The 14,191-nt window shown below is 39.2% G+C and overlaps 1 protein-coding gene and 1 pseudogene across 1 annotated transcript in view; one reads left to right on the forward strand and one right to left on the reverse strand.

Annotated features, from left to right (window-relative positions):
• IRS1 (insulin receptor substrate 1) overlaps positions 1-14,191 on the forward strand; it is an 88,634-nt gene that overhangs the window by 10,885 nt on the left and 63,558 nt on the right. The gene's annotated exons all lie outside the window — the stretch shown is intronic.
• LOC110200244 (gamma-aminobutyric acid receptor-associated protein-like 1 pseudogene) lies at positions 5,858-6,395 on the reverse strand (annotated as a pseudogene).

Consider the following 14,191-nt stretch of genomic DNA (forward strand, 5'->3'; position numbering starts at 1 on the left):
TTGAAGAGGACTCAAATGACCTCACTATGTTAGGGTCAAAGTACAGTGTGTCTGACTGTGGCTGATCAGACCAATTCGAGCTTGGAAGGCTCTATCACAGGTCAGCTACAAATAGTTCATAAGTCTATATGGGCAAGTTCTTGTAAGTTGCAGAAAAGATGATAGCCTGTATTAGTAGAGTGATTTTCCTAGTTTAGAAGTTCCCTATATCAATTAAATCACGAGTCCAGTCCCTGCCTCCGTCATGAAATCCTATGGTTTGGTTTTTCCTTTTTAGGCATATGTAAAAGATTTAAATATTTCTTGTGATGATTAAATTGGTTTGGTCTCCAATTTTCTTCTTTAGGTTTTCCGAGAAGTTTACATTGGATTATGTATGGTGTTTCCATTTTTCTCCTGAGGATTGAGTTTTTGTTGTATTCTGAAACTCTTAAGCTTTCTGTACTTACTACCTTGGCAGATTTCATAAATCATTAGAATAGTCCATTGACTTTTTTCATTCATTGCTTCATTGATTTAGCCTTTTCCAATCCTTCTCTAACCGTGCTAGTAATCAGATAAATTTCTTAGCTCTATAATATATAAATGTTACCTTTTCAGCTTTAATGGTAATTTAGTATAATGGCACTCTTAACAATCTGAAAAAGTGTCACTGTCTCTTGCTCTCTCTGTTTGCCCTTTGGGAAGTGAAATATTGGTTGAAATACTGGCTTATTTCTCTACTTTATAAGGATTTTGGTAATTGCATTCAAAAGAGGCATTCTCTTGTAATAAGCTGCTAGAGGTCAGCGATTTTTATAAATGGTCCTGTGAAGAAATAAGGGTATTATAAATTCTTTTTTGATAAAGATACTTTGTTTTTAAAATAATAAGTATCCTTCTTCTAGTTATATAAACTAAAGTTTCAGTATCTTTTGATTCATAGACATGCCCAATTTTAAGAAATGGTCCTCGTAACTTTATTTTTTTCATTTTGTATTCAGATAAATTATGAAGGAGAAAGCACTTTGATTTATTTTTGTTGAATTCTGTTTTAATATTGGGCAGTGGATAAAGCACCAGGTCTGGAGTCAGGAAGACCTATTCAAATTCAGCCTAGACACTTACTAGCTATATGACCCTGGGCAAGTCATCTGACTTTCTTTGTGTCAGTTTCCTCATCTGTCAAATAACTGGAGAAGGGAATGGCAAACCACTCCAGTATCTTTGCCAAGAAAACCCCAAATGGGGTCACAAAGATTCAGATGTGACTGAACAACAGCAACAACAATTTTATTATTATTAAAATCTCTCCTAATAAGGCAGCATGAGTTGGTTATATAGTCCCAAAGATCCAGGTTCAAATCCTTCAAATCCTGGGATACATAATAGCAATGTGGCCATGCCAAGACACTTAACTTCTCAGTCCTAGAGGCAAGACTGTAGTTTATAGGTGAGTTGTCAGTCTGTATTGATGAATATACTTACTACAGCAGAAGATCCTTAAATAAATGAAATAATAGTTTGGGAAAATGATACAGAACTATCTTTGTAGGTCAAAGAAAAGTAGGCTAAGTATAGTTGTCACTTCTTTGCTTTTCCTTTTTCATATAGAACAGAAACCACTTGAGGGCAGCTACTCTTTCATTTATGTCTTCCTACATCCAGTGACAAGCATAGTGCCTGGCAAACTGTAATCAATGAATAAATATTTTTTGATTGATCATTCACATAGAGATGATGGCATTTGTCCTCAACTTAGTACACAAAGATAGGAAGACTTTTTGTATAACATGCCTAAGGTAATTTGAATTCCTCAGAAAGAGCTAGTTTTGACACGGTCTGTACCATGAGCTATCTCTTAAAATCTGTATTTTTTGGTTAGATAAATATATTATATGCTTGTTATTAATTCAGTCATTTAAAAATCACATAATCTGAAATAGTTAAATTAGATGGACCTGTAAAAGGCTACTTGATGTATGGGTTTTAAATCTCATTTTCTGTTTATAATTTAAGGTGATATTTGCAATACCAAAAACCTGACCCTGTATCCGTGGATGCATCTTAGACTATCATAAATCAGAGGGTGAATCTCTTCTTTTTAATGTCCTGTCTTCAGTGTCTTATTGTATTGCACCAAACTGTTTCATTAATGTATTAGTATATGCTGAGATGCCTTAGTAAATAATAAATTGTTAAGATCTGTTTATTGTTAGCATGGGAAGTGAACCTAAAAGGTCATAAGCTGTAGTGAGTAAAAGAGTCTTTCATCAACTCTCCATTTGTTTTGTTTTGTTAACTCAAAGGCAGTGGATGGGCATCCTCTGATCTTCTTTGACACATCTGGGTCACACAGTTGAAGCATCACTTAATGCTAAGTAGCTGCTAGTTGTGTTGTCGGGTTAGAGTGATCAAAGAGGGGCTTGCTTTTCGTCATTGCTTCTCATTGTTTTCAATTATACATTTTTAAACACATCTCTTATAGCTGGCATTTTCTGCAGTGCACCAGAATTTGGACTTTTGGCTTTCGGGTAGTGTAAAACCTTAGACTCTCGTTAAAGGGTCATAGATTCAGAACTAGAAGGGACCTTAAAGCTCCAACTCAAATAGAATACAGTCGCATATTGACTTAGAAAACCACATATTAACATTATCTATGTTGTATTGTATTTTTAATTGTTACATTAAACGTTTCCCAGTTATGTTTTAATTGGATTCTCGCCTCACTGGCAAGTCAGGTAGCTGTGTTTGCTGCCTCTGATGGAGTCCTGCTCTTTTATTTTACAAATGAAGAAAAGACGCCCAGGGAGATTGTGCCCTCCTGCAAGTGACAGAGTTAATGTGGGGTGGTGGTGGTATCTTAGCTTAGGTCTTCAGATTCTTCCCATTGAGGTATAAAAAGGGAAAGATTTTCAAATAAAGCCACCATTTAGCGGCATCTGGGCCTCCCTTTCAGCTGCCAGGGCCTACCCACCCCACCTCCCAAACATACCTTGTGGGCACCTAGGTGGCAGAGTGGATAAAGTATCTGAATTGGAATCAGGAAGAAAGATCTGAGTTTGAATCCTGCTTCATATACTTAATAGCTTTGTGCCCCTGCGCAAATCACTTACCTTTTCTCTGTGAAATGAGGATAATAATAGAGCTTACCTCAGGGGTTTGTTGGGAACATCAAATACATACATCCATACAGCCCTACACAGAGATAGCGAGCTAGCTACCTGACTTGTCCTAGCATCCAGCTACATCTGAGGTTTTCTCTTTACTGTCTTAGGTGGCCTCTCTCTCTCCCTCTCTCTCTCTCTCTCTCTCTCTCTCTCTCTCTCTCTCTCTCTCTGTCTCTCTCTTTTTCTCTGTCTCTCTGTCTCTGTCTCTCTCGCTTTCTTCTTGCATTTCTCTCTTTCTCCTTCCTTTCTCTGTTTCTGTCTGTTTCTCTTCCTTCCTTTCTCTTTCTCTCTGTCTCTTCCTTTCCTCTCTCTCTCTCTTTCTCCTTGCATTTCTTTCTCTCCTTCCTCTCTGTTTCTGTTTCTCTTCCTTCCTTCCTTTCTCTTGTCCTTTCTCTTTTTCTTCCTTCCTTTCTCTCTCTGTCTCTCTTTCTCTCTGTCTCTGTCTCTCCATGTCTCTCTTTCTCCTTGCATTTCTCTCTCTCCTTCCTTTCTCTTTCTGTTTCTCTCTGTTTCTCTTCCTTCCTTTCTCTTTCTCTCTGTCTCTCTCTTTCTCCTTGCATTTCTTTCTCTCCTTCCTCTCTGTTTCTGTTTCTCTTCCTTCCTTCCTTTCTCTTGTCCTTTCTCTTTTTCTTCCTTCCTTTCTCTCTCTGTCTCTCTTTCTCTCTGTCTCTGTCTCTCCATGTCTCTCTTTCTCCTTGCATTTCTCTCTCTCCTTCCTTTCTCTTTCTGTTTCTCTCTGTTTCTCTTCCTTCCTTTCTCTTTCTCTCTGTCTCTCTCTTTCTCCTTGCATTTCTTTCTCTCCTTCCTCTCTCTTTCTGTTTCTCTCTTTTTCTTTCTTCCTTCCTCTCTCTCTCTCTCTCTCTCTCTCTCTCTCTCTCTCTCTCTCTCTCTCTCTCTCTTTCACTCTCAACGGTTTGACAGTATGGAGGAGGCCTTGCATTTTGAATAACAACAAAAAAGGGAGCATACCTTCTCCAGAAGTTGCTAGCAGCCTTTCACAGAGATGTAAATAAGAGTCTTTCTTGCCTTCAATAAGTTTTATGTCTTACTGTTATTTCTCTTACTATTTGACCAAACTTCTTTTTATTATCCCTCCTTGGCATCATCTCTTCCATAGGCCTATTGTGGACTTTATCTTCCCCCAGTATCCCTAGGTATGATTCTCAGGATGAAAATGGCCCTAGAATTATAACCGCTATTGCCCGCCTCACTGAGCTTCTGTCTCTAGCCTTCACAGAAAGACATGGAGTGTGGAGAATAAGGGGAGAGTATTGGTCCTTCTATGTCTTTTATGTAGGTGTTGTGCCAGGAACTTGCATCTCTGTCCCACTTGTCATTCCCTTCTTGTCCTTCTAAATTATTACTTTACTATTTGCTAGTATTTACTACTACTAAATTATTACCTTACTATGCCTTACTAGTATTTGAAACTTAGTTAAACAAATACAGCAGCTTTAGTTAAACATTCAACTGTTCAATAATTCTTCTGAAAGAACTCATGGAGATTCACCTTATCTCAATTTTCCCACCCTTCTCCATACTGAGGACTGCAGCTAACAGCACACTTTCTTGATAATGTCTGTGCTTTCATTTTATTTCATTTTTTTTTTTATCTTAAAATGTGCAATTATTTTCTTTCCTTGCCATGGTAGTGAGAACTTGATTTACAAAGGAACCTGCAGCTAGTACAACAACTGACAGAGAGGTATCTCCCCATCACAGGGGACCAGTTTTCCTGCAAAGCAGAGATAAATGGCTGAGCTCAACACCTTTTCCCCTTCCTCCTCCCTGAACCTTCCCCCAAAGGGAAAACAGTGATCAAAACTAACAGAATAAATCAGGACCCAGAACTTTCTAACCAGCATCTTTGCTGAATGAATACAGAACAAGGGAGTTGAATTTATCAGCCGTTTATTGTGCATGGAAGCAAGAATGTTAAGAGGGAGCTCACCCCTCCAATCTTTTCCTCCTGTACCCAAAATGGTAGAGTTTAGGAATGATAGGGAAGGTTCCCATCTATAGTTGGAATGTTTGAAGGTTACTTAAGTCTAGGGCAGATAGGTCTTTTTGCTCTGTTTTGAAAGGTACACAGAGAGAGAGAGAGAGAGAAAGGGACTGGGACAAAGATTCTCCATAAATTCAGTTTAGTGATATATCCTACCTACCCTCCCTTTCAAAGCCCACAAAATTCCGAGCCACATTCTATAGGTAATTTCACCATCCCTGAGACATTTTATGAGAGAGAGTGGAAGTTAGGCAGGAAGGTATAGAAAGGTGGAGTTATATTTTAGGGTCCTGATGCCTGACAAGTTTCCTCTTTGGCCCCAGGCCTGGCCCTCAATTTAGAAGTACAAGAAGGGCATGTCAAGTGAGATAGAGATGCACGCTCCTGGTGCAACACCTACATAAAAGACATAAAGGAACCAGTACTCTCCCCTTATCCTCCACATCCCATGTCTTTCTGTGAAGTCTAGAGACAGAAGCCCAACAAGGCAGGCAATAGTGATTATAGTTCTAGGGCCATTTTCTTTCTGAGAATGATATCTACGGATATTGGCGGAAGATACAGCCCACAGTAAGCCTATGGAAGAGGTGTTGCCAAGGAGGGATGATAAAAAACAAATTTGCTGAAATACTGGGGTAATCAAAGAGCATTTTCTTCTGCTTTTCTCACCCGCACCCCTCCTACCAATATATCTAATTGTATTTCAGCCCCTCTCCCCCCGGGTAACAAAACTGGGAATCCCTTCCCGGACAGAGACCGTCTGAAAACAACCTCTCAAACTCTTGACACTTCCATCCAGCACAACAAAGCCTAATTTGAAGGGTGGGAAGAGGGCAGGAAAGATGGGTGCCCTCCCCATTTCCAAATCATATACATCAGAAACTTCCCCAATCAATCCAGCAGCTCTGTGCTGTAATGCCTTCTTCCTGCAGAGGCTCTCATGCCTGTAGGCCATATAGAGACAATGGTCTCCCTCATGGCTGTCCTCCTAAAGTTGGCCCATGGTAGCACTAGTAGGAGGGATAGTGTTGTTGAGGATGGTGGCTCCACCTCCGAATTAAGAAGTAACTACCTGTAAGGCCAGAGGGCACCAGGTACTCCCCTCTGTCCAGGTCAGGGACTCTGGTGTTAGGTACCTTCTCCACAATCACAGGGTCTTTGTCAGGATACTTGTTCCAGATCTTCTCCCCTTCTTTTTTCCAGCACTAGAAAGGGTGATCCTTCTTGTATTGGAGTTTCATGATACCTCTTGGCATCTCCAATCTCCCCCTGAGGGGCCTGGCGGTGACAGAATGGATTGATTCTGAGTCTGGCTTCCCCCAGATAGGCCCCAGTGAGAGAGCCTTGACCTTGCCCACTATTGCTGCCCTGCCCTTTATGTCCTACCCGACTATTGAGAACGCTCAGGATGGAGGCCTCAGGTGGTCCAGGCAAGTTCTTTGGAATTATGGCTGGTCCTTGCATTGATCAGAGCTCTTAAATCATTAAAAATTCTTCTTTTTATGATGTTATAAAATAAAATTGTTTCAGTGCTTCTGTTCCCTTCACTTTGCATCAGTTCATAAAAAGTCTTCACAGGTTTCCATGAAACTATCTCTTTCATCATTTCTTATGACACAATACTATTCCATTAAATTTACGTACCTTAATTTGTTCAGCAATTCCCCAATTGAGGACATCCTTGTAGTTCCCAGTTCTTTTCCAGCACAAAAAGAGCTGCTATAAATCTTTTTGTGTATGCGGGTCCCTTTCCTCCTTCACTGATCTCTTTGTGTATAGACCTTATAGTGGCCTCCCCAGGTCAAAGGGCATTCACTGTTTAGTAACTTTGGGGGCATAGTTCCAAATTGTTCAGAATAGCAGTACCAAATCATAGCCCTGCCAACGGTGTATTAATCTGCCTGTTTTCCTGCAGCCCCTCCAGCATTTGTCATTTTCCTTTTTTTTTTTTTTGGTAATTTTTGCCATTCTGATGGGTTTGAAGTGATTTAATTTTCATTTCTGTATTAGTGATTTGGAGCACTTTTTCACATGGCTGTTGATGGTAGGGGTTTCTTACCTTGGAAAATCACCCGTTAATGTTTTTTGATGAATTGTAGAAAGGCTCTTGGGGCTTCAAAATCTTTTTTTTTGTTTATTATGGCTAGAAGGGACCTTAGAGATTATCTGATCCATACTCCTCATATAACAGATAAACTGCCAGAGGGGTTAAGTTACCTTAAGTAAGAAGTAACAGCTCTAGAATTCAGATTCAGAACCTTTGACTAAAAGGGCAGTGTTTTTCTACAGCATCACACAGTCTTCCCAAATGGCTGTAGTGGAAGGAAAGAGTGGGGCACTAAGAGGAGACTAGGTTTTTGTTCTGCCATCTTTTTTTTCCTCACCATTTCCCCCACTCACTCCTATATCCATGACTAATGTAATTTAATTATCATGGGTCTTAGTTACTACCCTAACTGCTTGAAAGGAGAAGTTCAGACCCTGATGCAGTAGAAAGAGCATTGAATTTGGAGTCAGTCTGTCACTTAATATCGGCTTGACTTTGGGTAAATCACTGAACCTTCTCTGGGCCTCAGTTTCTTCATCTGTAAAATGAAGGGCATTGAACTAGATCATAGCATCTTAGGTTTGGAAGCCGGAAGCAATGAATGAACCTTAGAAGATCTGAACTAGACGTCCAGTTCCTTTCAGCTTTAAGTTAATGAGTGATCCTGTGATCTCTTAACATCCCTCCCAGTTCTGAGATGGGAAATTCTAAGTACAGTGATGGGAAGTCCAAGTAGTAAGGTCATTTGAGTTAGGGACCTTCCTAAGGTTTGAGGTCTGTATTTTCTCTTTTGAATGCAAGTCCAGATTTTAATAAGACAGATTTACTTATTATGAAAAACAAATAGACTTGTGTATATGTATGTGTGTATGTGTGATGTATTACTTTTAAATCTCTGATCTAGTCAACTTTCACATTTTTGTCTTATCATGGTCAAATGCCTTACATATGTCTGTCATCTAATTTCAAGGGAGCCACTTTCTGGCTAAAGGAGAGGCTGAATTTCTGGGATTCTGTGGAGCATTGGGAGGGCTCCTACTTGAACTCTTCTCCCCTTTCCCCCAACACATATGAAGAGTTCCCACCGTTACTTTATCTGGAGCATCCTTCTTTTGCAATCAGTCGATTCTCTGTAGCTAAATTTTTGCTGCATAAATATTGTGCTTTTTAAAATAGAATAACAACCATTGATTTTTGACAATATTGTATTCCCATTTTTAGAACAACCTAGAAGTTGTTGGAATTGGATTTAAAAATTGCTCATTCATTGATGAACTTCCATTTTAAACAGACATACATGAAAGAATTATACTCAGAAATGTGAGAAACACCCTCCTTATTGGAATTTAGCCTTGCCTTTACATTTTTTTTTTTGCAATAATAAACCTTTGTCCCTCACAAGTTACTACAAGGGAAGACCTTCAGAAGGTGTGTGGGCTTGTAGCTAATTCTTTGAACTGGGTTAAGAATGTGTCTCAAGATGGAAGAATGAATGGTTGTATGGGGCTTTTAGCCTCTGGGCTCCAGACTCACTGGAGGAATGTTATTGTGTCTTCAAAGTCTGTCTCACACAAGGCTTTGTTAGACAAGATCTCTGGTAGTGTCTTTGCATCATCAAATATACAACAAAAACACTGAGCCACTCAGTCTGATCTAATTGAATGGGGCAGCTTAGATATCCTTGAGCCTGCAAAGTAGCATGTTTGTGGATTAGTGGCTTTTAATAGATCAACTACCTAAAGCCATATTTCTCTCATTTACTATTTTGTGATAGGTCCAGAGTATCGACAGTTTGTAGCCACTTTTTATGGGGGGGAGGGGTGCAGTGGGAGTAAGGGGATGATGAAGTTAATAATTAACATTCATATAGTGCTGCTGTGCGTCCCTCTGTCTATTTATCTCCCAACCAGGCAGTGTGCTAAGTGCTTTACAATTATCTCTTTTGATCTTCACAACAACCCTGGGAGGTTGGTGCTATCATTACCCCCATTTTACAGATGAGGCAGAGGTTTCAGTGACTTGCCCAAGGTCACATAGCTAGTAAGTGTCTTAGGCCAAATTTGAATTCAGGTCTTCTGGCTCCTGGCCTGGTGCTTTTTCCATTATACTGCCTAGCTGATAAGTTGCTAGTATTAAAGTATTTCTTAATTCTGGCCCTTTGATGGACCCATGATTTCATCACTGTGAGTATTCCTTTTCCCATGCAAGATCATCATCCTTCCGTGCCTCCTTGTGCTGATCTTTGTTTATATTTTCTCATAAATCCTCCAGGGAGACTCTGCTTTACAATAACAACTTGTGTTTTATAATACTACAAGGTCCGTAAAGCTCTTTCCTATGAGGTAAGGAGTCCAAGTGTGATTATCTCTACAGATGAAGAAACTGAATCTCTGAGACATTAAGTGGCTGGTCCAGGATCAAGCAGCCATTAAATGTCTGCAGTGGGGATTCAGACTCAAGCTGGGAAACCTTTCTCCCAGCTTTCACTCTTTTGAGGTTCTGATGTTCTGTTCCACCTGGGATCTTTCACTTGGTGCCTGGCCCATTTCTTTTTCTGGTCATACATGTCTTCATAATGACTCTGGTTTCTTTGCTGGGATGCTGTGTTTACTGACGGGCAGGGTACCCTGTTTGAGGAAACATATGGGCGTGTTTGGGCGGCAAGGTGGTGCAGGGGATAGAGTGCTGGGCCTCCTTTTTATGAGTTCAAATCTGGCCTCATATACTTACTAGTTGTGTGACCCTGGGCAAGTCACTTAACCCTGTTTGCTTCAGTTTCCCCATTTGTAAAATTAACTGGAGAAGAAAATGGCAGACCACTCCAGTTATCTTTGCGAAGAAAACCCCTAAATGGGGTTACAAAGAGTTGGACACAACTGAAATGACTCAACAATGACAAAAAAAAGGCAAGTTTCAAGATCATGGCCAGAGGAAGGAAGCTGGAATGGCAGAAAGATTAGAGAACATGCCGCAGGAGGATTAGTTGAGAGTATGAAAGATTTTGGTCTGGAGAAAAGGAGGAAATGTGTCAAGTATCTTTAGGTGGAGAGTTGCTTCATGGAACCAAGGACTTCATTGATTCTCCATAGCCTTACAATAGGACCGGTGGAATAACAGAGAGGCAGCCTTGGGCATGTTACAAGGAAGACCTACTAGCATTTATGGATATTTACTCTCATCCATAAACGTAATTGATTATCTAAGAGGAAATAGAGTAAGTGCTCCATCACGTGAGGTTTTCAGGAAAGTTGGATAATCACTCATTGTCAATGTCATGGAGTGTTCAGGTTTGCATTTAGACTAGGGGGTCTCAGAGATCTTTGTCCCATTAATGAATTTTGATTCTGTGAAAATCAATATGATTATTGAACTGGCCAAATAAAATGGCAGTGGACTGGGTATCCGGATAACTTGATGCTTTCTCCCTTCCTCTCCTACCCCTTATTCACTTTTGTTTTTCTTTTTGTCTTGTTGAGTTCATCCCTACATTAGAGGCATTATAACTTTTTCCCTATGATTTTCAAAACTTAAAAAAAGTCTTTTTTTTTTTAAATCAGGAAGTGTGTAGGGGAAAAAAAAATCTCATGGCTATAAAAATAATCACAACTTAGAAAAAGGTTATTTGTCCTTGTCATTTTTGAGTACCTTAAGCAGATCTCTTTTCCCTCTGCAATACTTTTATTTTACTCATTCAGAATGAACGATTTTGGGAGTGACAGGGAGGTACCTGTTGAATCCTTATGATATTCTTCAACTGAATGTGAATTTGTGGTTAAAATTAATTAGAACTTAATTATTTTTGGACCTGAATAAATGATCAATGATTCTGTGTCTGATTTATCTCAAAGTCTTTTCTCCTTTTTATTTTCCACAAAGATACGGTCTGTTTCTTGGAGATGGACACATCTTTTGCTTTGTTTTGATGGGGTTTGCTTATTTCTCTGCTTGAAATAGCACCTCATCAGCTTTTATTCTGCTAGCATAATTCTTATGATGTTAATTGCATTTTACAGATTCAGGTCACAGTTTAGCATTTGCATTTAGGTTTAAGGAAATTGGAAATCGAAAGCAGTAAGAAAATTACTAAAAATAATTGTTTTACTCTAGCGATCTCAGTTACTCAGAAGCTAGTTATTAAACTCCTGGATAGTGTGGGCCCCTTGGGTCCCCATTTTCTTCCTCTGGTTCTCATCTTCCTCTTGGGCATTTCACTGCTCATTAGCACCTCTGCCACCAGCATGGGTAGGGCTGGGGAGAGTAAGTGAAATTCAAATCAGTCAATTTTGTTAACAGCTCTGCTAAAAAGTGAACTGAGCAAGAAAAGTTAAAAGCGATTGTTAAATTGAAATTTGGGGATTACGGAATACATTTAGGCTGTTACCGAGACCCTTATTTCCACAGATAATTGAGAAAGTGGACTTTAGTCTTAAGGCAAAAGTCATGGAATTCCTATTGTTAGAATTAGCTACACCAGCTGTGGTCAAAATCCGTTTGAACATGGCTTGTTATGAGAAGGATTAGGCTATACCCTGGGTCTTGGTTGTATTCTGGGAAACATAACTACATTCAGTCAAATATCATTAACCTTTAGCACATGTCCCCTAAGACCACTGTATTTTAATTCAGGATTTCAGCACTTTACTGAGGCGCTTATTGGACTTTATTCTGTTCCTCAAAACTTTAAAATGTCCACAATTTGGTCAGCAGTAGTAGCATCAGATGATAGAGCCCTGGACTTGTAATGAGGAAGACCTGTTTTCAAATATTGCCTCATATACAAACTGTGTGACTTGGCGATCTTTCTCAGTCTCATTGCCCCCATCTATAAATTGGGGATAATAACAATATCACCCTCATAGGATTATTGTGAAGAGTGAGATAATGTATGGCAGGCAACTTAGAGATGGAAAAGACTGTATGAATATGAGCTAATAGTTAGAATCAACTCTGGCTTTTAAAGAAGTTAATCAATTAACAATTTATTTTTAAAAATTTAGTAATTGCCTCCTGTGTGTCAGACACTGAGGATGAGTTAAGGGGCAATTTATTCTTTTTTTTTTTATATTCAGTGACTTTAATACAAAGTGGGCAAAGAGGCTGAAGATCAAACAATGGAGAAAGCTAAATGTTTATACTACACAGAGGTCTGCACTTAAAGAGCATAAATATTTTCTATTTTGAAGCAAATTTTTATTGATAAATTTTTGTTTTTACATTGCTGTATCTCTCTCCTTACTTCATCTCAGAATTCCATCTAATTTTTAAAAAAAAAGTCAGAGGGAAGAGAATAAAAATCCACAAAATTGATCAATACATAGAAAAAAATCTGAAACACTTCTACAAAGGGATGAGGGGAGGTGTTTTCCATGAACAGTTTCTTTGTAGATGAGAGGTGATACATGTTAGACATGGTGAATACCGATTGGGGGGGGGGAAAGAGATGTCAGACCTACAACACAGTTGGCCTACAGAATTCTGATAAAGAAATTCCATGGACAAATGCAAACTGACATCAACTCTGTAATTTAGTCTAAGAGAAGTTAAATGATTTTCTCAGGGTCACACAGCCATTATACATAAGAGGAAGCACTTGGTGGACTTTGAGGCCAATTCTTTTTTTTTTAAATATAAATTTATTTATTTTTAGTTTTCAACATTCACTTCCACAAGTTTTTGAGTTCCAAATTTCTCACCCCTCCCCCACCCCAAGATGGCATGCATTCTGAATACCCCTTCCCCTAGTCTGCCTTCTCTTCTATCTCTCCCCACTCCCTTCTCTTATCCCCTTCCCCTTCTATTTTCCTGTAGAGCAGGATAGATTTCTGTACCCCATTTCCTGTATCTCTTATTTCCCAGTTGCATGTGAAAACATTTTTTTTAAACATGTGTTTTTAAAACTTTGAGTTCCAAATTTTCTCCCTTCCTCCCTCCCCACCCACCCTCATTGAAAAGGCAAGCAACTCAATATAGGTTGTACATGTGCAGTTATGCAAAACACTTCCATAGTAGACATGTTATGAAAAACTAACTCTATTTCCCTTAATCCTATCCTGCCCTCCCATTATTCTATTCTTTCTTTTGACCCTGTGCCTCCTCAGAAGTATTTGCTTCTGATTACCCTCTTTCCCAATCTGCCCTCCTCTCTATCATCCCCCTGCTCTCTTGTCCCCTTCTTCCCCTATTTTCCTGTAGGGTAAGACAGATTTCCATACCCAATTAAATGTGTATGTTATTCTCTTCTTAAGCCAGATAATATGAGAATAAGATTCCCTCATTCCTTCTCACCTTCCCCTGTTTCCCCTCCACTGTGAGAGACTTTTCTTTTCTGTTTTTTTTTGTGAGATAATTTACCCCATTCTACCTCTCCCTTTCTTCTCTGAGTATCATCCTCTCTCATCCCTTAATTTTATTCTCCAGATATGACCCCTTAATCTTCAACTCACCCTGTGCCTTCTATCTATCTATCTATATATACATACATATAATTTTTTTCTTTCAACTACCCTAATACTGACAAAGGTCTCATGAGTTACAAATATCATCTTTCCATGCAGGAATGTAAACAGTTCAATCTTAATAAGTCTCTTATGATTTCTCTTTCCTGTTTACCTCTTCATGTTCCACTGGAGTCCTGTATTTGAAAGTCAAATTTTCTATTCAGCTCTGGTCTTTTCATCAGGAATGCTTGAAAGTCCTCTATTTCACTGAATGACCATTTTTTCCCCTGAAGGATTATACTCAGTTTTGCTGGGTAGGTGATTCTTGGTTGTAATCCTATCTCCTTTGCCCTCCAGAATATTATATTCCATGCCCTGCGGTCCTTTAATGTAGAAGCTGCTAAATCTTGTGTTATCCTGATTGTTTTCCACAGTACTTGAATTGTTTCCTTCTGGCAGCTTGTAATATTTTCTCCTTGACCTGGGAACTCTGGAATTTGGCTACAATATTCCTAGGAGTTTTCCTTTGGGGATCTCTTTCAGGAGGAGATCT

The sequence above is a fragment of the Phascolarctos cinereus genome, unplaced genomic scaffold (genome assembly GCF_003287225.1).
Source record: "Phascolarctos cinereus isolate Bilbo 61053 unplaced genomic scaffold, phaCin_HiC Scaffold_7;HRSCAF=346, whole genome shotgun sequence".
Taxonomy (NCBI): domain Eukaryota; kingdom Metazoa; phylum Chordata; class Mammalia; order Diprotodontia; family Phascolarctidae; genus Phascolarctos; species Phascolarctos cinereus.